At 38.7% G+C, this 25,079-nt stretch overlaps 1 pseudogene; it reads right to left on the bottom strand.

Moving 5' to 3' along the window:
* Positions 1–24,570: 24,570 nt before the first annotated feature.
* LOC127675551 (ubiquitin-conjugating enzyme E2 variant 1-like) overlaps positions 24,571–25,079 on the bottom strand; it is a 30,780-nt pseudogene continuing 30,271 nt past the window's right edge.

The following is a 25,079-nucleotide window of genomic DNA, read 5'->3' as shown; positions in this document are numbered from 1 at the left end:
TCAGGTAAAGAAAAACAGAAGCTACTTTGAGATTTCGTCTTACACTTGTCAAAAATAGCTGAGATCAGCAACACATTTGTTTTATTGGTCAGGATGTGCATTAATAGGAACACCCATACATTGCTAGTGGGAATGCAAACTTCTACACTCACTATCTATATCAGTGTGGTGGTTCACCAGAAGATGGGATAGATCTATTTAAGATCCAGCTGTACCACTCTTGGGCATATACCTTTGCTCAAATATGCTTATTGAGGTTTTATTCATAATAGCTAGAAACTGAAAGCAACATAGATCTCCCTCAACTGAAGACTGGATAAATAAAATGTAGTAGAACATCTACACAGTGGGGAATTACTCAGCTGTTAAAAATATGACATTATGAAACCAGGTAAATGGTTGGAACTAGAAAAAAAAAATCATCCTGAGTGAGGTAACCCAGACATAGAAAGTCAAATATGGTATGTATTCACTTATATGTGGAGATTAGTTGTTAATGATAACTAAGATAGAATCCATAGAACCATAGAGGGTTTGTATAGAGCAAGGGACTAGAAGGAACAGTTAGATCTCTTCAGAAAAGTGAAAAAAACTAGATATTTATTAATGGATGGAGGGGTCTGGAATAGGAGGATAATGTGGGGATTGGAAGGGGAAAGGGGGTAGGAGGAGGAACTATGGGGAGATAAAGCTAAAATTAAAGGTCATTTGGGGGATAGTATGGGAACCTGTTACAGTAGAAACTTTCATATATACATAATATATTATTATATGTAACATATAGATTATTTATATGTATTATATGTTATATATATACACACAAACGTGTGTGTGTGTGTGTGTGTGTGTGTGTGTGTGTGTATAAAGGTGATTTAAATGAAATAACCAAATAATAGGGGAGACAGTGTCTGTTTTAGTTAGCGTTTCATTACTGTGAAGTGATACCATAACCAAGGCAAACATTTAATTGGAGCTGGCTTATAGTTTCAGAGGTTTAGTCCATTAACATCATGAGGGGGTGTTGATGCATCCAGATAGACATGGTGCTGGAGGAACCAAGAGTTCTACAACTTGATCCAAAGGCAGCTAGGAGGAGACTGTTTTCTGCAGGCAGCTAGGAGGAGGCTTTCTTCTACATTGGGTGGAGCTTGAGTATAAGGAGATCTCAAAGCCCACCTACACAGTAACACACCTCCTCCAATAAGGCCACACCTCCTAATAGTGTCACTTTCCATGGGCCAAGCATATTCAAAGCACTACAGTGTCCCAACTGGACTTTTCTTGCCATCAAATGAAGCTTCCAGTCATGTGATTGGTTTATATATAATTGAGTTATTGGCCAATGGGGTCACATAGGAATCCCCAAACAACGCAGGCTGTTGCCAAAAGTGTAGAATGTTCTCAACAAACTGAGCACAAGGGCCCATTGTTAAAGAAAACACCTACACAACCCATTAAACGTGAAGCTATTGAATGGGTGCCTACATAGAGCTTTTGCTCCTATGTTCCAGCTTCTTTGGTACAGGAATGTACTCTGCATGCCCACAAAAGAGAAACATAAACATCAAGCCAGCTACAATGGTATACTATCTGCAGTATATGCAGGGGCAAAGATGGCACAAAGGTTGTAAGAGTAAACAGCCAATTAAGGCTCACTGAATGAAATGGAACCCATAATTGATACTATTTGAGTGACCAAAAACCTGTAACTAGATATCTCAGGGAACTTATGCAAAACCAACCAATACTAATCTTAAAGGAAGAAGGAAAAAAAAATGTAGTGATAAAATGACTCCTAATGATTTTCTGCTATACTCATAGCGACTTCTTTGACCACCATCAGAGAAGCTTCCTCCTGCAGCAGATGGGAACAATACAGAGACCCACAGCCAGACATTATAGAGAGAGTGAGGCATCTTGAAATATTCAGCCCTAAATGGGATGCCGCTATTAAATCCCTCCCCTTAGAGCTCAGGTCAAGCTAGGGAAGAGGAGGCAGAAATAATATAATAGTCAGAGGGGCTGGAGGATACCAAGAAAACAAAGTCCTTTAAATAAACATGACCAAAACTCATTGAACTAAACAGAAACTAAAACAACATGTACAGGGCATGCGTGGGTCTGCACCATGGTGTCTGTGTAATATCATGGTTTCCAGGTAAATGTTTTTATGGAATTCTTGACTATGCAAATGACTGGGTCTCTGACTCTTGTCTTGTGCCTTCTCTTGGGTTGTTTTGAGGTCTGTTTGCCTTGCCCAACTTCAATGTGGTAGTTTTTGTTTTCTCTTATTGTATTGTATTTTGTGATATTTTTAAAAATGTGAATGAGTGCAAACTAGGGTTAACTAAACTATCGCTTACACATTCTAGGATAGGTGAAATCAGTTTTCTCAAATGGAATGACACTGGTTATATCAACTATTGCAGGGAAAGTCTCATGTTCACGAATAGTTGACCAACAAATAATGAACTCCACAGTTTTTGTTTTTGTTTTGTGTGTGTGTGTGTGTGTGTGTATGTGTGTGTGTGTGTGCTGTTATTTGTTTACAGTTTGGTGGACTTTTTTGAGGGAGATGAGATGCTATATTTTATCTTCTACATATTGGATGTTTTGTTGTATTGGGTTTTTGTCTGTTTTTTGAGAAAAACTTAAAGTTGGGTGAGTAAGGAGGGGGAGAGGATCTGGATAAACTTTGTATGATTAAAATATATTAAATTTAAAAAATAGTTTCAAATAATCAAAACAAAAATAAATTCATAAGATATTTATAATTAATTGATATATACAGAAACTGCCACAAAAATCCATGTTTATTAAAGCCAACAAGACACAAAGCAGTATGGCTTTTGTTTCCCTGGTCACTTTCAAATCTCATTGGAAGCTATGTTTTTAGCAGAGCATACATAAGGGTGAAGTACCTGCTGATATGGAAGTTCAGGAGAAAAATATAGCTTTCCAGTGACTGAGACTGGGGGGGGGCAAGTTATTATAAATTAAGGTTCACTGCAAGTAAAATATATTATGTACCTGACAACATTTTTGGAATCATAATCCCATACATTTTAGCATTTGATTTGTCTGTTAAGATGTGAGATCTTTGAAGTTTCTTACATTTAGATAAATGGAATATTTTCAGGTTTTTTGTTTATTTTTTGTTTTTCTTTTTCTTTGAGACAGGGTTTCACTAATGGTGCTCAGGCTGGACTCAAACTCACAATCTTCCTGCTTCAGCTTTCCATATAACTGAGATTACAGAGATGCACACTTGTACCCGGCTTTCTTTCTTTTTTCCTTTTTTAAACATCCAAGATAGATTGGTTGAAGTAAAATTCTAGCCTGAAGCTTTCTTAACTCTGGACTTGAAGGCAGGTATCTTTTTCTGAACCTTTTTTTCTTCATCAGTGAAACTGGAATAAAGAGAGAGATCCATGCTGTATGTGTGTGTGTGTGTGTGTGTGTGTGTGTGTGTGTGAGAGAGAGAGAGAGAGAGAGAGAGAGAGAGAGAGAGAGAGAGAGCTTCCTACCATTGCATTAGAGTGATGCCCAAACACATAGCCCTCAATACTAGACAGGTGTGATTAATAATAGCTTATTACTCACAATCTAGAGGATGACACTCCAGCAGAGAAACACACACACACACACACACACACACACACACACAGAGCCACACTTAGAAACAATGGAAAAGCAGGGAAGTTGGAGACTGGCTTGTAGCACTTGGCAGTTGGCATGGCCCCCCTCTCCTACAGGAAGATGTGCTTATCTTATCTGAGTAATTCTCTGGGCAGGAAGAGACAAGCAACCTGCTATACAGGGATGAGCAGGAACTGTGTCTGCTCCCTCTAATAAAGATGCCTATTTGGCTCCAGGATCTTATCCATGGACACAGAGTAAGAAATGATGATTATGCCTCCCTAATCCTTTTTCAGTACTAATGCCTGTTGAAGGCAGTAAGCATACACAGCTTATTCCACAGATACAAAAAGCATCTACACGTGATCGAAAACCTTTCTTCTATGCTCTTCGGTGATCACAGGAAGGAGACACGAGAAGGTAAATCAAATACATCAAGAACAATTCTTCCCACATAACTGAGATTACAGACAAGTGTACAATTGTGCCCAGTTGTGTGCGATGACGTTGGTACTGAAGGCTATCAGATAAAAGCAAGGCCCTCAAAGGAAGCTCAGAAAGTAAATATTCATTTGGTGTCCAGCCCTAGAGAACATTTGTGCAATTTGTGAAAATTCAGAACACAGCTATTGGCTCAAAAATTAGCTCTGAAATGTATAACTGTAGAAAATGAAAGGAAAAAGAAAATTTCTTTCCAAATTACAAAAGAATAATGCCAAAATCAGAGCCTTTGGTCATAACAACTCTACCTTGGTGCTTACTAATAAAGCATTCCCTAGGACAGGCTGTACCGAAAATTACAGATTATACAAAAGAATAAGCAATGCTGATATTCTGAGGGCAAAATACATATTCGTGAGCATTTACTTTTTGAGTTCATTCATTTTCAAATTTAAAGAACCCATGTTATTTCTGGAGTTGCTTAGCAACCCTTGGTCATATGTGTATCTTTATTTGAGAAGAGCGGGGTCTGGCCCCTCAACCTTGTAGTTCATCACAACCCATTAGTATACCAACATTTCTTAGTCTTGTTTTGTATCTTTTTTGTTGGGGTGGGGGAGATGATAAAACACAGGCTCACCATCCAAGGATTTAGAAGAAAGCTTCACAATATGGAATTATACCAGCCTATGGGTAGCATAAACTCTGTCTATAATATGAGCCAGCCCTTATGCTTAAGTATGCCACAAAATCTGCTACTATCCTACCAAACCTGAAGTGTAACTTTTAGGTGTCTGTTTAATAAAAGCTATGATTGATAAAAGTCAGATAATAAACAGTTAAGGTGTGCCCCTTAGCACCTGACCAGTCTATGGTTTTCCATGCCACATTTTATAGTGTTACACACTCTCTGCAAATCTTTGGAGCATTTCTTCAGTAATCACTCTCATTTCTGGTTTATATTGAAACATTGTGATGCTCAGTAGCTAATGAATTGCCCTGAATTGAAGTATACAGTTAGGGTTCTGTAACAAAATACTTTTAACTCGGTAGCTTGTAAAGAAACAAATATTTATACATTACAGCTTGCAGGCTAAGTCTATTATTCTAGCAACAAATTGTGTGTGTGTGTGTTTATTCAGGATTCATGTTCTTGTTCACAAACAGTGCCTTCCAACTGAGTCCTCATAGGGTCAAAGGGCTGATGGATTCTTTCTGGGACCTTTTTTTTGGGGGGGGAGGATGAATCTTTCCTTTTGATCTAATCACTTCCCTAAGTTTCCAACTTCTAATAGTATGTATAACCTTAGAAGTTAAGGTTTCAAGGCTGGAGATACAACTTACCATGTATAGTACTTGCCCAGCATGCACAAGGCCCTGGGTTCAAGTCCTAGCACCAGAAAAAAAAGAAAGAAAAAAGAGCAAAAGTAGGAATCCAGTGTATTTGAAAGAGAAGACACATTCAGACCATAGCACCATGTTATAGTGGTGTGCCTCTCTTGCTGCCTTTCTTGGTTTTACATTTGTTTGTGTTGAGGATAGAATATATATATATATATATATATATATATTAAGGTCCAACACAGCCAAAATTGAGTGAGCATTTATGTAAGGGAAGGGAAGAACCTCACGAACCCCTCCCCCATACATGACCACATGGTGACAGGACCAGCTTTATGCAGGTCTTTTGCAGATAACCATAGCTGCAGTGAATTCATGAGGGCACATGAAGGTCTGTGTTATTTCCAGGAACAGCTTCACAGGCCCTCTCCTAATCTCTTGATCCTACATTCTATTAGTCCCCTCTTCCAATGATGGTCCCTGACCCTGGGGTGGGGGGAGGAAGGGTGCGATATACAAGGCCCATTTAGGGCTAAATACACCACAGTTATTTAGGCTCAGCACTTTAAGCAGCTATCACCTTGTAAGTCTCAGAATCAATCAGAACCCACAGCAAAAAAAAAAAAAAAAAAAAAAAAAAAAAGCTTGTCAGAAGAGGGCCAAAAGCTGCACTAGATATGAACTTCAAAAGCAGTTTAATAGCATATTAATTTAGCAAAACAACAGTAGTAGTTGCTCTTCTAGGGCTTATGCCTTTATCTGGAGGTTTATGATACCAGGCATTATCCCCCCCCCCACTGCAGAGTTGGCATGATATTAAATCAAAAAGTGGTTGGTTTATCCTCCCCATATCACTATACCACCAGCATTCATATCTGGCCAGACATTTTATGACTGTAGCCCATAGGATTCACAGCTGAGTAGGTATGTTATTTTGCTTTCAGTTGCTGTGATAGACAGCATGATCAAAATGAACCTAGGGAACTCTGGGCTAACCCACAGGTCCCTCCAGCCAGGGAACCAGATGGAATTGCTGCACATCCTCACCTCTCTCTTTTCCTCTAGACAAAATCCATGAGCTGCAGCTGCAGCTCTGCAGCAGAACACCTGCTGCAACCTTCCATGTGCCATCACTTTCCTGCCATCATTTCCTGTAGATTCCACACCTATTCCCCTTCTAACCCTGCTTCATCCACTTGTTATTTTATCCCAGCCCAAATCCAGCAGGCACGCCCTGCTAACCTAAAGGTCACTCCAGATAGGTGAAGCAGGTAGGCTGACTACTTAAAGAGTTCCTAGAATTAAATGAAAATGAACACACAACAAACCCAACGTAGGACATAATGAAGGCTGTTCTAAAAGGCAAGTTCATAGCACTCCATGCCTACATTAAAAAAAAAAAAAAAGGAGCGAGATCTCATTCTACCATCTTAACAGCACACCTGAAAGCTCTAGAACAAAAAGAATAAACCACATCCAGAAAGGAGTAGGTGGCAAGAAATAATCAAACGCAGGGCTGAAATCAATAAAACAGAAAAAAAAAATGAGATTGATACAAATAATCAGTCAAACAGTGATTTTATCTTTTGATAGAATCAACAAGAGAGACAAAACTATCCAAATTAACTAGAAAGCAAAGAGGGAATATCCAAATTAAAATTAAAAGGAAAGGGGGACAGGGCTTGACCAGCACCCCATCCCAATGTTCATAGGTTCCACAAAGACAAAGTAGCTAAAGACCACGACGACCCTATTCCTGCCTCACCATCACCTCTTTGTAGTTTCTTATTTTTGATTAAAACAAAATGGAGGAATGTTAATATTTCTCCTAGGCTCTGCTCAACAGTTACCTAGCAACAGCCAGGTAGGAGCCTGGCTTTCTATAAAAGGACTGTTTGCTCTCTCTCTCTCTCTCTCTCTCTCTCTCTCTCTCTCTCTCTCTCTCGCTCTCGCTCTCTCTCTCGCTCTCTCTCCTCTCTCTGTTTCTCTGTCTCTCTCTCCCCACCTCTGCTATCCCTCTCCGTGTGTGTGTGTGTGTGTGTGTGTGTGTGTGTTTCCAGCTGGCCTCTTCCCTTCTTTCCCTCTCCTCTCATGTCACTTTCTGTCCTCTGTCACCTTTCTTTCTCTGAGTCCACTCCCTCCTCACTCCCCCTTCCCATGCCTCAGATAAACTTCATTTTATACTAGATTTGTCCCATAGCTAAAACTTGGGGGAAGGGGGTACCTCAGCATGGGGCACCTAAGGCACCTCCCGCCGTATGCCACTGCCTTGCAAAACATATTACTTTCTATATAAACATTTTTGTATTTATTTCTATTTTACTATGCCAGTGGAGACTGGAACTATACTTTTTATTGGTACTCTATAGACTATGTGGATTGCTTTGGTAGACTGGCAATTTTTACAATCTCCATCTTACCAATTCATGAGCACTGGTTTTTTTTTTTTTTTTTTTTCTATTTTCTAGTGACTTCAATTTCTTTCTTCCATGTTTTAGAATTTCTTTACCTTTCCTGGTTAGGCTTAATGTAACATATTTGCACTGAGGCTATTTTGAATAGATTTCACACACACACACCCCTGAGTCTTTCTCAGTATGTCTGTCTTGGTAGAGAAAAGGCTACTGATTTAGACATGTTAATGTGTATCCTGTCACATTACTGAAAGTGTTGATCGGCTCTTAAGAGTTTTGCTTTGTGCCTTGGGTTTTTGTTTGTTTGGTTTGGTTTTTTTGCCTTTATGGTATTTTATGCATAAAATCATACCATCTCCATTTCTACACTTTGCCTTTTTACTTTCCTACTTGTATTCCTCTAATTTCCTTCTTTTGGTTTACTGTGCTCTTGCTGAGATTTCTCTCACTATATGGAAAGGTCAGGAGACACCTTTGTCTGCTACCTGATTTTAGTGGAACCACTCTTTAAAAAAGTTTTTGTCATGTAAAATGATTTTAGCTATAGGCTTATCATATACAACTCTTACTGTTGAGATGTGTTGTCTTAAGTCTTATTCTCTCTGGGACTTGTTTTGGTTTTGTTTGTTTGCTTATTTTGAGACAGGGTTTCTATGAGTAGTCTTGGTTGTTGTGAAACTCACTATGTAGACCAGGCTGGCCTCAAACTCAGACATCCATCCACCTGTCTCTGCCCCTCAAGTGCTGGGATTAAAAGACTGTGCCTCCACCACCTGGTCTTTCCAGGACTTTTATCATGAAGGGGTATTGAACTTCATTCAACGTACTTTTGTGCATCTATTGATGTAATCCTGTCTTTCTGTCCTTGAGTCAATTTGAGCTATGATTTATACTTACTATGTTGAACCAGCCCTGTCATTTAGAATAAATCCAACTTGCTCATGATAAAAGATATTTTTGATCTGTTCTTGACCTTGGTTTTGAAAGTGTTCTATCCAGAATTTCTGTGTATATGTATATCAAAGAGATTGATCAAGAATTTAATTTTTGTGGTTGTAAATTTTTCTGGTTTTGGTTTCAGGATCATACTGGTATAGAATCTTTCCATCCATCTCTATTTTTCAAAATTATTTAAGAAGTAAGAAGTATTTATCCTAATTAATTTTGAAGGTCTGGTAAAGTTTGGTAGACATAGCATCTGGACCTGAACTTTTTTCATTTGGGAAAATTTTTTTTTACTGATTCACTTTTATTGTTTTATGTCTATTTAAATTATTAAATTAAATCATCTGCTTAATTATTATCTTGTTTAATTTTGATAGGTCAGAGTCTTTGTGATATTAATCCATTTCTGTTGTATTTTTCTTTTTTAAATATATTTTTATTAATCCATTGAGAATTTCATTCCTCCCCTTAACTCCTTCCAGATCTACCCTCACCTTAACACCCATATTTTTAAAAATAAACTGTGGAGCCAAATTTTTTGCTGTTCTTAGATATACTCATGGGTATGGTCCATGACATATTAATGACAATACCATTAATGAAAACTGTATATTCTATAAAAACCTGTAAATAGTTGGGGGCTTGTGAGCTTCTCCCCATCCACTCTAGAATATTGACCTGCTTGATCCTGTAGGTCTTGTGTATGTGACCACAATTTCAATGAGTTTGATTTCAGTAGTTCAGACATGTCCAGAAGATGCAGTTTTGCTCCAGTCCTCTGTGACCTCTGGATCTTACAATTTTTTTTGCCCAATCTTTCTTGATGGTCCCTGAGCCTTGGAGTTAATATAGATACCCTATTTGTCAGCTAAGCATTCCATAGACATTAATTCTCTGTCCTTTGATTTGTTTTGAGTTTCTATGCTAACCACAGACCACAGTGTAAAGAAACTTCTCTGATGAGATCTGTGAGCTATGGTAAAGTATAGGTAAAGAGACATAAATTTAGAGGTTAGTTTGATAATATTCCCATTTAATAGAATAAAAGTTGGCTTATTATTGGCGTCTGGGAACATCCAATCATAGGCTCTTGGTTTCTCCTCCTGTGATGTGGGCCTTCAATTCAATCAAATAGTGGCTGGTTATCCCTGTAACATCATGTTCCTGTTGCACACATGGGCATAACTTGTCGTTTTATATAGCTCATAGGTATAACAGCTCAATAAGGCTGTTGGTGACTTCCCTTTCTAGGCTACATACAGCTTCCAGTACTATGAAAGTTATCCAGTAGGGAGGAAGCCTCTTGGTTAGTGCCAACTTTATTATTCCATGTACTGTGCATAAAGTGTTTTCATCAATAGAATCTTTTCAAGATCAGATTGGCAATCAAGAGCCTATATCTATTTAAATTGATTTTTATACCATCCTAGTAGACTGTGGTGTTACATGTGGAAAACTAATGTCCACAGGATCATCCAGTAATGGCTTATAAAACAACAGTCTGCTGAAAATGTAGAGAGGAGGACGGAGGGCCAAGGAGAGCTGAGTCAGTGTGAAATGAGAGTGAATCAGGGACAGTCAGTTGAGATTAGTAAAACTAATGAACTTTCTCACCATTATATCATATGGCTTTTAATAGACAAAGGGGAATCCTGATGTTTAAGATCTTAGTTCTCTACCTCTTTGACACTGGGATGTTACCTAACTTCCCTTGATCTTAATTTCTTCCTTGCATAGAGAAAAAACATTTAAAAAAATATTAAGTGTTCAAAGAGAAAAGATGTGTGTGTATGTGCATGTGTACTGTATATCACTAGTTTATTATTACTTGCATTGAACCTAATTAGTTGTAACTAATTCAAGACATCTTGTGCCCTCAGTTGTTACAGATAGGTTATGGTTCATCAGGGTGTCTTTTCTCAGAGAACAAAAAATTCATTATGTAAATAACATGGATTGGTGATACATAGTTAGAACACAATTCCAAACAGAGGCACTCAAATGATGGAGATCAAGGGGACTACTGTAGTAAATCATGACATGAATTGCAATATACTAATTACTGCTAATTGTTAAAGAGAATGAATCAGATATCCTTTCCCTAAAAAAAAAAAAAAAAATCACAGCTGCTTAGAAGTTTGCTTAGCACCTGGTACACACACGCACACACAAACACACACACACACACACACTCCAGTGACAACATAAAACTCCACACACTGCCTAAAACGGTATTTTTATATTATGTTCACATTGGATGTTTTCCTTATTTGCAATTCATGCATAACAATATTTAATTTTAAATTAGACAGTGAAATGGATGAATGATTCAAAAACCAATGAAATAAGGTTCTTGCCCTTGAGGATTTAACAATTTATTTACAAGAACTAAATATATTAAATCAGAAAACATCTATTGGGTGAATACTGTGTGTCAGGACTTGTTCTAAGTCCAATATCACAGAGCCAGCCAGTATGAAAGTCAGTTTACAATTCTGAGTTCATTGGCTCCGGCTTGAAACCATGTTTTCATTTATAGCCAGCAAAATACACTTCATGGTTCTTTCAACTGTACTTCTTAAAATCAGCTGGTCTCTAGAGACATAATTTTCTATTGTTTTATCAGAAGGAAATTCAGAAGTAAAAGCTATGCCTAATTGTATATACTGAAGATTCTAATTGAAAGTACCTTCCTTTCTCAGGTAACACTTATTTCAGAGTCTCTTAGGTTTGGGGCCTCACTATGTGACAGCCTAAAAACAGGTAATTGCAGGCAGCTTCAATCAATACTGAGCAAATCATCTCCCATTCACAAATGGCCCCAATACTGTGGCTCTTGCTTTCTAAGTTGTCATTTTCTTGACACAAAAACAAATCAGGACTATTGACAGGCTAGTCTGTTCATTTTGACACACCTTATGTGAGATTACAGTAAGACTGATTTGGTCTTTATGGGCATGCCTAGCCATGTCGCGTGCCTGGATTTTCCAGGTGTGAATCACTGGGAAACAAGATGACTGTTTCTTTGGGAATTATATATGCTGCTACATATACATAACACATACGAGGCACTGCAATAGGTAATGGAAAACAAATTAGCTCTATTATTAGATTACTTAAGTACATCATTTTGGGCACTACAAGCACTCAACATTTAACGAGTAACAATGCCAATCAAAACATCATCAAATCCTGTATGGTATAGATTTTTAACAAGATGGTTAGATAAAAGCAAGATTAAAGAGAGTCTACTTTTCTTCTCAACCTTTAATACATGGTTATGGAATTGAAGTTCCAAATGTCTAAATACTCATTCCAGATTGCACAGGTACTGATTGGTAGGAATGTGATTGGAATGTTGATGCATGTTAGGATCGACTTCAAGATTGTTACATTATGCAGAAGAGAAAAAAAGTGGCATATTTTCCAATGAACATGGTATTTTAAAACAGGGGAGACCTTGTCCAAGTTATAAACTGTACATCACTGAAAAATTCTGCAACAAATGGCAGTATTCAAAGAAAAGATTCATTAGAGAGGACGTGGTAATAGTATGAATGCATTGGTCAGGCATCCTGAAAAACCTGAATACAAGTCTAAATTCCACCTTGATCTTTGGTTTACTTTTCTTTTTCTTTTCTTTTCTTTCTTTCTTTCTTTCTTTCTTTCTTTCTTTTTTCTTTTCTTTTTCTTTTTTTGTTTTTTCGAGACAGAGTTTCTCTGTGTAGCCCTGGCTGTCCTGGAACTCACTCTGTAGACCAGGCTGGTCTCTAACTCAGAAATCCGCCTGCCTCTACCTCCCAAGTGCTGGGATTAAAGGCATGTGCCACCGCCGTATGGCTACTTTTCTATAATTGGCATTAATACTAAGAACTTATGAGAACTAAAGGAGATTTAATATTTAACATAGGGTGTAGCACTTAGATTCTTTTAGCTAATATTGGATGGCTTAAATACTTGTCTTTTCTGTTAACTCTAGGTATCAGTAAGTACTTGAGTCTATATCTCCATTTAGATAAACTTTAAATTTAAATTTTAAACTTAAATTTTTGGGGTGTGTGTGTGTGTATGGGTGTGTGTGTGTTTGTGTTTGTGTGTGTGTGTGTGTGTGAGAGAGAGAGAGACATTAAACTGAAAGCAGCTATAAAATTGTTTTGAATGGTCTAATAATTATTGTGAATCTATCCAATAAAATAAAATGCTTGTGAAAATTATTCTTTTGAAAAATAGGCATTCTTCCCTTATTATTTGAATAGGTAAATATCAGTATTGATATGTCAAGTTATGCAAACAAGATTCCACTGACATTCTGATTGGGGCTATATTAAACTTATCAGTTATGTCCCTTGTGTTCTAGAGTAAATGTTTATCTAGCGTTATCATTATCATTAGGAGACTGGCTTACTTTTGCAAATTAACATGCCTCTCTTGCATCTCTCTATTACATTGTTTTGCCAAAATACTGAAATTGAAGGGGCATAATTAGTTGTGAAAGTATTGAATTATTAAAAACAAAAACAACAAAACAAAACAATAAAACAAATACTAGCACATAGGTGAGACATGAGAATCCCTTTTAAAGATGGGAGGGATCCTTATAATTGCTAGAACCTGGGCAATTGGAACTCTGAGAAGATGTTCATATCATCCCAGTCACGACCTCTATTATCCTCAACTCACAAAACTGTCTCTCCATTTATTATGCAAATCTTTCCAGAGTCCCAACGTTCTTTGTTAATATTATCACCTCTCCCATTATTATATTGGTTCTTGTTGAAGCAAATTAAGTCTACTGATATTTTAGATAGTTACCACTTCACTCTATATTTCTGTAAAAATCATTTGTATCAACAAACTTGATGCTATTTCTGTGCTTTGTAATGTTAAACCTCTATCTTTGTCAAGAAATGATACCTTTTCTTTTCAAAAACTTACCATATTTTTTACCCTTCTTTCCTACCATTCCCCCTCCTTCTATCAACCCTTCATATTTTACATGAACTTGCTTCCCAAGTGCTGATATTATACACACGTGCCACAAAACTCTAATAAATTACTCTCTTTTCTATATTTATTTACAGTGGAGAGGATTTCTCAGAAATAATAATTAATAGTAGAAATAATGAATACATATTTTCATGGTCCTAGTTTTAATGGAATTGCTTCTGGTGGCATAAAACAATTTTTTGCCTCTTCATGGAGAAAAAAGCAGTTCAGTATAGATTACTACAATTTACTGATTTGGCATGTGTATGTGTGGTATGCTTGTATATACGTACCCACGTTCACATGTGTCTGAGTATGCATTCATGAGTGTATATAAAAGCCCAAAATTGGAAATCAGAAGTCTTTCTTGACCTATTTTGACCTTATTCCTTGAGGTAGGGTCTCTCAACCTAGAACTTGCCAATATGACTAGCTACCCAACTAGTCTAGCTATCCAGCATGATCCTGGGATTTCCTGTTGTCTTTCTCCTAATACTAGATTATAGGCATTGTACTGTGCCTACCCAGAAGTTACATGGGTTTGGGATCTGAACTCTGGTCTTTACAGTGGTACAGCAAGCACTTTATCTGTTTAGCCAATACCCAAAATCCAACAATGTAATTTTAAAGTACATATGTTAGCTGGGGGTGGTGATATACGATTGTAATCCTGACACTTGAGAGGTAGAAGCAACAGGATCAGAAGGAGAGCAAAGCTTTGGCTACATAGTGAGGCTAGTTGTACCTACATGAAAAAAAAAAACACCCTCCCAAAAACTGAGAATAAGTATTGAATTGTTATTACCTTTGGAACATCTATTGAAAAGAATTTTAGCACACAAAACAACAGGCTTTCTCATGACTTTTTCCATATATATCCTATTTTATCTGATCCTTTCCTTCACTCTGCTTCCCAATTCAATCCTCCCCCTCTCCTCTTCTCGCCCACTCCTTGCCCCCTTCATTTGTACCATCATACTTTCAGTATTCCTCTTTCCATATCAACAACACATGTGTTCTTTTTGTTGATCTTCAGAATATCATCCTGAGATAACCCAGTTCTCAAAGGACAGGCATGGTATGTACTCACTTATAAGTGGATAGCAGCCACAAACCACAGGATTACCCACATTATACTCCACAGACCCAAAGAAGCTAAACAAGAAGGAAGACTCAAGCAAGGAAGTTTGAATCTCACTTAGAAAGGGGCATAAAATAGCCATAGGAGGAAAACAGAGGAAGGGACCTGGGAGGGAGAGCAGATGGGGAGGCGAATGGTGTGGGGTTCAGGATCAAGTGTGGGGAAAAAACAGGAAAGATGGTCAGATGGCCATGAGAATGAATGGAAATCTGCAAATGACAGGGGTGAGGATGTGGGGGCATCTCCAGGACATGACAGAGGCCTGGGATAAGGGAGGTGCCTAAGAATCAGTGGGGGTGACCTTAGCTGAGACAGCACTGAGGATATGGAACCTGAAGAGGCCACCTCCTGTAGTCAGGTGGGAATTCCAGTGGAACAGTAGAGACACTATACTTTCAACCAAAACTTTCAACCCCAAATTTATCCTGTCTACAAGAAATGCAGACATGGGGGAGGGAGCTGAGACTGAGGGAATGGCCAACAAACAACCAGCCCAACTAGAGACCCATCCCATGGGCAAGTGACAATCTCTAACACTACTAATGATACTCTATTATGTTTGCAGACAAGAGCGTAGTATGGCTGTCCTCTGAGAGGTTCCACTTAGCAGAGACTCAGACAGATACAGACACCCACAGCCAACAGTGAATGGAGCTGGGGGACCTCTATGGAAGAAGAGGAGGGAGGATTGAAGGCCCTGAAGGAGATAGGAATTCCACAGGAAGACCAACAGAGTCAACTAGCCTGAACCCTTGGGGCTCTCAGAGTCTGAACCACCAACCAAAGAACATAGACGGGCAGAACTACCCACCGCTCCCCCTCCCCCCCCCCGCGTCTTCCCACCCCCCCGCAGGTAGCAGATGTGCAGCTTGATCTTCATGCAGATTGGGCAACAACTGGAACTGGGACTGCTCCTGACTCTGTTGCCTGCCTGTAGATCCTGTTCCCATAGATCCTCAGTGGGAAAGGATGTGCCTAGCCCACAGAGATTTGAAGTACCAGAGTAGGGAGATATCCAGAGGGGGCCTCCACCAACTTAGAGGAGAAAGGGAGGATGGGTAGAAGGATTTTGGGAGAGGGTGACTAGGAAGTGAGCAGAATGTAAAGTGAATAAAAAAAAATAAATACATTTTTTAAAATTTACTCCAAATAATCTAGAATCAGGAGCTCTTTCATAAGTTGCAAATATTACCTCAATATAAATAATCCTGTCATGTATATTTGTGTCTCTGAAATAAAACTTGTGAAGTTCAGTGTACATTAATGTATTACTATTTTAATATATAACTTATTAATACTTTAATATATAATTAACACACTAGTATTGATTTTTTTATTATATAAAGAAGTGGGTTTTTTCCTCAAAATCGTTTTTCTTCTGATTCTTATTGCAACCAAGAAAATAGAGTAGAAAAGAATATTTTAAAACCTTTCTAGTTTCATGGCTTGTGCCAATGTTCATTCTCAAAAGGATGCACATATGTAAACATTAGAAGCTAGAATCCCCACACTAGGGAAAATGTGGTATTTTTTTTTTTCTGGACCTGCATTGCCTCATTCAATTTTTTCAGGCCCAACCATTTTAATTCTTTTTTCGGCCAAAGAAAATTGTGTTAAATATATGTGCCACATTTTCTTTATCTACTCATATATTGGTCAATGCCAATGATGATGTAGATGATGATCTTGGGCTACATAGATATTGGAATAATATTTGTAGGTGATACACATGGGTCATATATAGTTCCAGTTTTAGCTTTTTAAGAAACTGCTACACTGATTTCCATACTGTCTGCACCAGTTTACATCCCAACCCATAGTGAATGAATGAGGGTTCCTCTTCCTTCGCATCCTCACCAGCATTTGTTTTAATTTATTTTCATTGTGATTGCTATTCTGACTGTGGTGATATGGAATTTCAAAAGACATTTCCACTTCCAGTTCCTGAACTGCATTTTAATTTTTTTTGGACATTTGTTCTTCTTTTCTTTCTTTCTTTCTTTTTTTTTAAGCGCATTGGCCCAATTATTTACTGGCAGTATTTGTTTATTTGGTGTCTAATTTTTGCTGTTCTTTATATATCCTAGAATCTAGATACCGTCTACATATTTGAAGTATAGCTGGCAAATGTTTTCTCTCATTCTACAGGCAATCTGTTCACAGTGATGACATTTTCCTTGACTATAGGGAAGCTTTTGAATTTCATGTAATCATATCTGTTTATTATCAGGCTACTCCCAGTCTTATTAGGGTTCTGGTTAGAAAGTTCTTGCCTATGTTGAAGTACATTCCCTGTTTTTCTTTAGTAACTTCAACCCTTCAAGTTTTAAACAGAAGTCTTTTTAAGTCTAAATTTATCTATTTAGAATTTAGTTTTATATAGAGTGAGAGACAAGGATTGTGCTGGCTAGTTTCATTTTACCACAAGATAGTCATTTGGGAAAAAGGAAACTCAATTGAGAAAATGTCCTCACTAGATTGGCTTGTGGGAAAGCCTGCAGGACATCTCCTTAATTGTTAATTGATGTGGGAGTTCAAGGAGGGTGGAGCCACACCTAGTCTGGTGGTCCTGGGGGTTTTAAGAAAGCAGACTGAGCAAGCCATGGGGAGCAAGCCAGTAAGCAGCACTGGTAATCGTCTCTGCTCCAGTTCTTGCCTCCAGGTTTCTGTCCTGAGTTCCTGTCCTGATACCCTTGGATAACTGGACTACAAACTCTAATATGAAATAAATCCTTTCCTTCTCAAGTTGTCCTTGGTTATGGTGTTTTATCACAGCAATAGAAACTCTAAACCAGAAATTTCTACCAGTTCTGTGGGATTTTGCCATGACAGACCTGACCATGTGTTTCAGAGAGGATGGTGGTGGTATTTAAACTTCAGACTGGAAAAGATATTGAGTGCTCAGAGCTCATTGGACTGTTCTGTGGGAGTTTGATGAAAGAGTAGACTGTGGAAAGCAATGCAGACCTGACTTGGAAAATGTGAGAGGGAAGTTTAAAGAGTATCTTAGAGACTATTTATGTGATATTTTTGGATTAAGAGTCTGTGGTATCAAATAAGAGGGTGGATTCTCTCAGCCAACCATTGGACTGATCACAGGGTCCCCAAGGGAGGAGCTAGAGAAAGGACCCAAGGAGTTGGTTCATACAACAATATGAACCAACCAGTACCCCCAGAGCTCCCAGGGACTAAACTACCAACCAAAGAGGGACCTATGGCTCCAGCTGCATATGTAGCAGAGGATGGACTTGTTGGATATCAATGTGAGGAGTGGCCCTTGGTGCTGAGAAGGCGCCATTCCCCAGAATAGGGGAATGCCAGGACAGGGAAGCGGGAGTGGGTGGATTGGTGAGCAGGGGGAGGGGGGATGGGATAGGAGGTTTTCAGAGAAGAATTGAGGAAAAGAGATAACATTTGAAATGTAAATAAAGAAAATATCTAATTTAAAAACAAGAATCTGTGGTGTCAGTGAGCTGGAGCTGAAGAGCTATCTGGCTGTGATTAACAAGAGATCAACACCACTGAAGAAATCCTTTACTGGACAATTGGTGTTGATTAACTAAAGCTGAGAAAGTAAGTTAAAATCATTGAGGATTGTAAATTTGAGCGTATTTCCTCGTGATCTATACAGAGAAGCTGTGTTCCAGATGCAGATGTTGTCCTTCATGCTGGCAGTCAAACCTGGTAGTTGAAGTACCTGGCTAGTACTGGTTTTCAAGTTGTATAGTAGCTGAGGCTTGGCATTCTGTAGCATGGCTGAAGTCCTTGAAGAGAACCCACAGGATGTCACAGCTCGGTTGTGACAAGGACTCCAGCATTCTGGAAATGCCAATACAATAGTGACAACCCCTAAGGACAGCGGCACTTGTGGAGCCAAGGGGGCCTGAGCTTACCAGGGAAACTGTTATATGCTGGAAATGGGTTTCCCAAGCCCTTTGGTGACACCCAGAAGACTGTGTGTGAATCAAACATTGGACTCTGAGTTATTTGCACCATTGGAATTTCCTTTTGCTGTAACAGTTCTCTTGTTCTTCCCTGTTGGAAGAAGTATTTAACTTCTTTACTTTTTTTTTTTTTTTAAACAGGAGCCCACAATTAATAGACTTTAAAATTTTAGAGAGACTTTGGATATTTTGAAGAGGTTTCAAATGCTGAAAGAAACTGCAAATATTTTAAAGATAGTGACTTTTAAAGACTGCAACTTTTAAGCCAGGCGGGGGGTGGCATATGCCTGTAATCCCAGCACTTGGGAGGCAGAGGCAGGCAGATTTCTGAGTTCGAGGCCAGCCTGGTCTACAGAGTGAGTTCCAGGACAGCCAGGGCTATACAGAGAAACCCTGTCTCGAAAAAAAAAAAAAAAAAAAAAAAACAAAACAAAACAAAACAAAACAAAAAAGACTGCAACTTTTAAAGTTACATACATTTTATATTGTGATGTATATATTAATATGCTTTCTTAAGGGAAATGAAAAAGGAAGGTTCTAGCTGCATAAGGCTGTGTCTTTGTGTCAAATTAACAAGGGGTCAATTGTGTTGGCTACTTTTGTGCCAGCTTGACACAAAATAGAGTCATTTGAGAAGTGGGATCCTCAACTGAGGAAATCGGCCAGTGGGACATTTTCTTGATTGATGATCCAGATAACTGTGGACACTGCCACACCTGAGCTGGTGGTCCTGGGTGGTATCAAAAAGGAGGCTGAGAAAGACATGGGATGCAAGCCAATAAAGCAGCACACCTCCATGGGCTCTGTTTAAACTCCTGCCCTGACTTCTCTGGATGATGGACTTTAAGCTGTAATAGGAAATGAACCATTTTCTTCCCAAATTATTTGGTCATCATGTTTAATCATAGCAAAAGAAACTAAAGGCATAGTTCTAATCTACTTTTTTTTGATGCAGCTGGATATTCAGTTTTTCCAGCAGTATTTACTCAAGTGGCTGGATTTTTCTACCTTATGCTTTTGACATATTTGTCAAAAATTTAGGTGGCCACAGACTTACAGATTTATATCTGTTTTTTTTCCTATTATGTTCCATTACTCTCTAGATCATTTTTTCTGCCAATATCACATCTTGATCATTACAATATCGTTCAAGATCAGCTATTCTGATATTTTTTGCAATGTTCTTTCTGATTATGATTTCTTTGTTATCTGTAGTTTTCTGTGTTTAGATCTCAATTTTACGGTTTTTGTTTTTTGTTTTTTGTTTTTGTTTTTGTTTTAGCTCTGTAAAGAGTGACTTTGGAATTTTGATGGAGATTGAATTTCATTGAATCTGTAGATTACTTTTATTAATAGAGCCATTTCCAGAATATTAATTGTGATAATCTAGGAATTTGAAAGAACCTTCCATTATGTATTCTATGCTTCAATTTCTTTCTTTAGGGTTGTGTGTGTGTGTGTGTGTGTGTGTGTGTGTTTTAAGTTATTCTTTAATACCATTTTACAGTCCAGACTTTATCCCTGTCCCGATCCACCCTCCAATCCACCCTTCGACTGTTCCACATTCCACACTTTCCCCCTCAACACCCCACCACCACCCAAACCTCCCCACCCCCACCCCACCAGACCTCTCCACTCCCTGGGGCCTCAAGTCTCTCAAGCATTAGGTGCATCTTCTCTGACTGAGTCCAGACCTGGAAATCCTCTGCTGTATATGTGGTGGGGGCTTCATATCAGCTGGTGTGTGCTGTCTGCTTAGTGTCTGAGAAGTGTTTATCATAGAAGTCCTTTGCCTCATTGGTTGGATTTACTCCAAGAATTTTTTTTGAAGCTGTCATAAATGCTATATTTTCCCAAAATTTTTAGGAAGTTTGTTATTGGTAAATAGAAAAGTTACTGAATTTATTATACTGACTTTGTAACTTGCAACTTTACTGAAAGTGATTATCCCAATGAAAGGTTTTATGGAGTTTGTAGTTTATCGTCAGTGTGACATTATGCCATTCATCTTCAAATAGGCAATTTAACTTTTTCCTTTCCTGTACTATTCCTTTTATGTTTCTCTTGCTTCATCATTCTAGTTAAGAAGGAACATTCTAGGGCATTAAAACAATGACATGAAATGCTTTGGTTTTTCTCATTTGATATATGCTGAGTAGAAGTTTGTCGTACACAGCCTCTGTTATGCTGAGGCATGTCCTTCCTAGTCACTATTTAGACAAGGCATTTATTATGAAGGCATATTAACTGTAACAAATTTCTTGTCTGAATCTCTTTTTTATTAGATATATTCTTTATTTACATTTCAAGTGATTTTCCCTTTCCTAGATTCCCCCTCCCCGAAAGTCCCATAAGCCCTCTTCTCTACCCCTGTTCCCCAATCCACCCCTTCCTACTTCCCTGTGCTGATATTCCCCTACACTGCTGCACTGAGCCTTTCCAGGACCAGGGGCCTCTCCATAAGAATATTATGTGCTTTTTGTCCCTAAGTCAATTGGCATAGTATACTATTATACTTAGTGGGTTTTGTATGTTGAGTCAACCTTGTATCTATGGGAAAAAAGTCAACTAGGTTGTAAAATATGATCTTAATGAGTTCTTATATTTGTTTTAAAATAATTTTGTTAAGAAAATTTCCATCCATGCTCATGGAACTTTGTCTACAGGATTCTTTTTAAATTGTGTTTTTAGTTGGGAGTGGCAGCACATGGCTTTAATCTCAGAATTTAGGAGGAAGAGGCAGGTAGATCTCTGTGAGCTTGAGGCTAGTCTGGTCTATATAGCAAGTTACAAGACAGCCAAGGCTACATAGAGAGACCCTATCTAAAAAGAAATTTTAAAAAACAGTTTATTTATTCAGTTTTGTATCACGCTAACACTGGCTTCATAAAAGGATGTTGGTCATGTTCCTTCCCTTTCTATTTTGTGGGACAGTTTGAGAATCTTTGGTAGAACAGAGTCCTTAAAAGCTTGATAGAATTCAGCAGTGAATTTATACTTCCAAAATTTACCTGGCACAGAGTAACCATTTCCACTGCCAAACTGAATGAATGGGAACATAGTGAATTAAGACTGAACAAGGCAACACTGAAACTCCAATCCTGCAGCTCCATGTCTAGCATATGGGGCACCAGATAGCATCAACTCAGTTCCACAGGGCTTAGGTAACTACATACAGTTTTGCTGCCTAAAACACACAGCCTCTATCTTAGGCTACTTCTATTCCCTGTAGTCTGCCCTCCTCGGCAGATGTTCAGTGACTCTGACATCTCCAATATCTTGAAGTTCTTCCTGTAATCCAGGCTTCACTACCACAGTTCCATGCAATGGCCTCTGAAGTCCTCCTTTCAGGGACTGTGACCTGCCACACACTGCCTTGCCTCTGCAGCTCTTTAGCTGTGTGGAACACGGACTACATGGTCCCTCAATCATCCATCTTTCATACCTCCAAATCCACAGCATCAGGCCAAGTAGTCACAGTGGCAGGAGAATTAAGCAAGCTGGTTATATTGCATTCATATTATATTGCATGCATCAGAGAAAGAGGAAACAGGAAGGGGGAATGGGCTATAAAATCTCAAAGCCCACGCCCCCCAATGATGTACTTTCTTCAGGAAATCTTCCTTCCTAAAGGTACCACAGCATTCCCTAGCAGTAAAGCCAACTGAAATAGATTCTTTTTGTTCCAGGGCTTTCAGGTGTGTCATTAAGCTGGTAATGTATGCTCTCTCCATTTTCTTTTTGGAGGCACTCAGGGCTATGAGTTTTCCTCTTAGCACTGCTTTCATTGTGTCCCATAGATTTGGGTATGTTGTGTCTTCATTTTCATTGTGTTCTAAAAAGTCTTTAATTTCTTTCTTTATTTCTTCCTTGACCAAGGTATCATTGAGTAGAATACTGTTCAATTTCCACGTGTATGTGGGTTTTCTGTTGTTTTTGTTGCTATTGAAGAGCACTTTTACTCCATAGTGATCAGATAGGAGGCATGGGATTAGTTCTATCTTCTTATATTTGTTGAGGTCTGTCCTGTGACCAATTATATGGTCGATTTTGGAGAAGGTACCATGAGGTGCTGAGAAAAAGGTATATTCTTTTGTTTTAGGATAGAATGTTCTATATATATCTGTTAAATCTAACTGGTCCAAAGCTTCAATTAGTTTCATTGTGTCCCTGTTTAGTTTCTGTTTTCCTGATTGGTCCATTGAGGAGAGTGGAGTGTTGGAGTCCCCCACAATTATTGTGTTAGTTGAAATGTGTGCTTTGAGCTTTAGTAAAGTTTCTTTTATGAATGCGGGTGCCCTTGCATTTGGCAAATAGATGTTCAGAATTGAAAGTTCTTCTTGGTGGATTTTTCCTTTGACCAGCAAGAAGTGTCCCTCAGAGTCTCTTTTGATGACTTTGGGTTGAAAGTCAATTTTATCTGATATTAAAATGGCTACTTCAGCTTGTTTCCTGAGACCATTTGCTTGTAAAATTGTCTTCCAGCCTTTTACTCTAAGGTAGTGTGAAAACAACCCTGAGATTTCACCTTACACCAGTCAGAATGGCTAAGGTCAAAAACTCAGGAGACAGCAGGTGTTGGCGAGGATGTGGAGAAAGAAACACTCCTCCACTGCTGGTGGGGCTGTAAGATGGTACAACCACTTTGGAAATCAGTCTGGAGGTTCCTCAGAAAACTGGACATGAGACTTCCAGAGGACCCTGCTATACCTATCCTGGGCATATACCCAAAGGATTCCCCGGCATGCAATACTGTCACATGCTCCATTATGTTCATAGCAGCCTTATTTATAATAGCCAGAAGCTGGAAAGAACTCAGATGCCCCTCAAAGGAGGAATGGATACAGAAAATGTGGTATATTTACACAATGGAATACTACTCAGCTATTAGAAACAATGAATTCACAAAATTTTTAGGCAAATGGTTTGATTTGGAAAATATCATCCTAAGTGAGGTAACCCAATCACAAAAGAATACACATGGACTGCAATCTCTGATAAGTGGATATTAATTAGCCCAGAAGCTCTGAATACCCAAGGCACAAATCGCATAACAAATGACTCCCATGAAGAAGTATGGAGAGGGTCCTGATCCTGGAAAGGATTGATCTAGCATTGGAAGGGAATATAAGGACAGAGAAAAAGGAGGGAGGTGATTGGAGAATGGATGGAAAGAAGAAGGTTTATGGGACATATGGGGAGGGGGGATCCGGGAAAGGGGAAATCATTTGGAATGTAAACAAATAATATAGAAAATAAAAATATTAAAAAATAAAGGCAACTGAAGACCAGATTTTCAAACACACAGAGCTATGGGGGACATTTTACATTCAAGTCACCACAAAAATATTACTGGAGTCTGTTAGAACCTCACCCCTTTCATCTGCAGTTTTGTTAACTTGAGTCTTTTCTCTTTTGTCTTGGTTGGTTAAGTTATGGGTCAAGTACATTAATCTCTTAAGGGAACTCATTTTGTGTTTGACTAATTCTGCTTTTTAGTCAGTATTCTTCTTTTTTCTCACTCGACAAACGATGTTATACAGCACAACTTAGGTAGTTCAAATGGATAAGAAGTTAGTATCAGAACAGTGTCTCTGGACGAAGTCTGAGCTAGGCTTCCTCTCCAGTACTTTGAGGTCTACAGATGTATGTAGAAAATTAACTGCTCTGGAAAATGAAGACTCGGGTTGGATGGGGAGGGGAGGCCAGGCCTTGGTGACTATTTGCTGTACCACTGTCCTTCTGGTGGCGGTAGCCGCTTCCTGTTCTCTTTTGACATCATCAGGCGCCACAGTTCCTGCAGGATGACTTTGATGCTGTGGGCGGTCTGCCACTTTGCCAGCACTGCTGTGGCTCTTGGATCCACCACTCCATTCAAACTGCTCACACGACTCATATTGACTCTTGGTACAAATCTTATAGACAGGGTGCTTCTGGGTACTTAGGCCCACATTCTACTTTTAAGGCTGTACATTTGGTTTTCATATATTGTTCGTGGAGGCCCAATTATCATGCCTGTCCATCTTGTAAATGTCATGTCTTCTTGGCCCTTCAGACTCCAGCTAGCTGTGCCATCACCTACTCCTTTCTGGCCTTCTTCCACCTCTTCCAAGAGTCAGAAATTTCATGGGACTTTCACTCCCAAGCCTGTGGTGGGTGCTATCTTGCATCACTGTCACTCGAAGGCTGGCCCCTTCTTCACCCTATTTAGTCAGTATTCTTAAGAGA

This window comes from Apodemus sylvaticus, chromosome X (assembly GCF_947179515.1).
Source record: "Apodemus sylvaticus chromosome X, mApoSyl1.1, whole genome shotgun sequence".
NCBI lineage: Eukaryota > Metazoa > Chordata > Mammalia > Rodentia > Muridae > Apodemus > Apodemus sylvaticus.
Note: the sequence above shows the minus strand (reverse complement) of the source record. Positions and strands in the feature narration are given on the sequence as shown.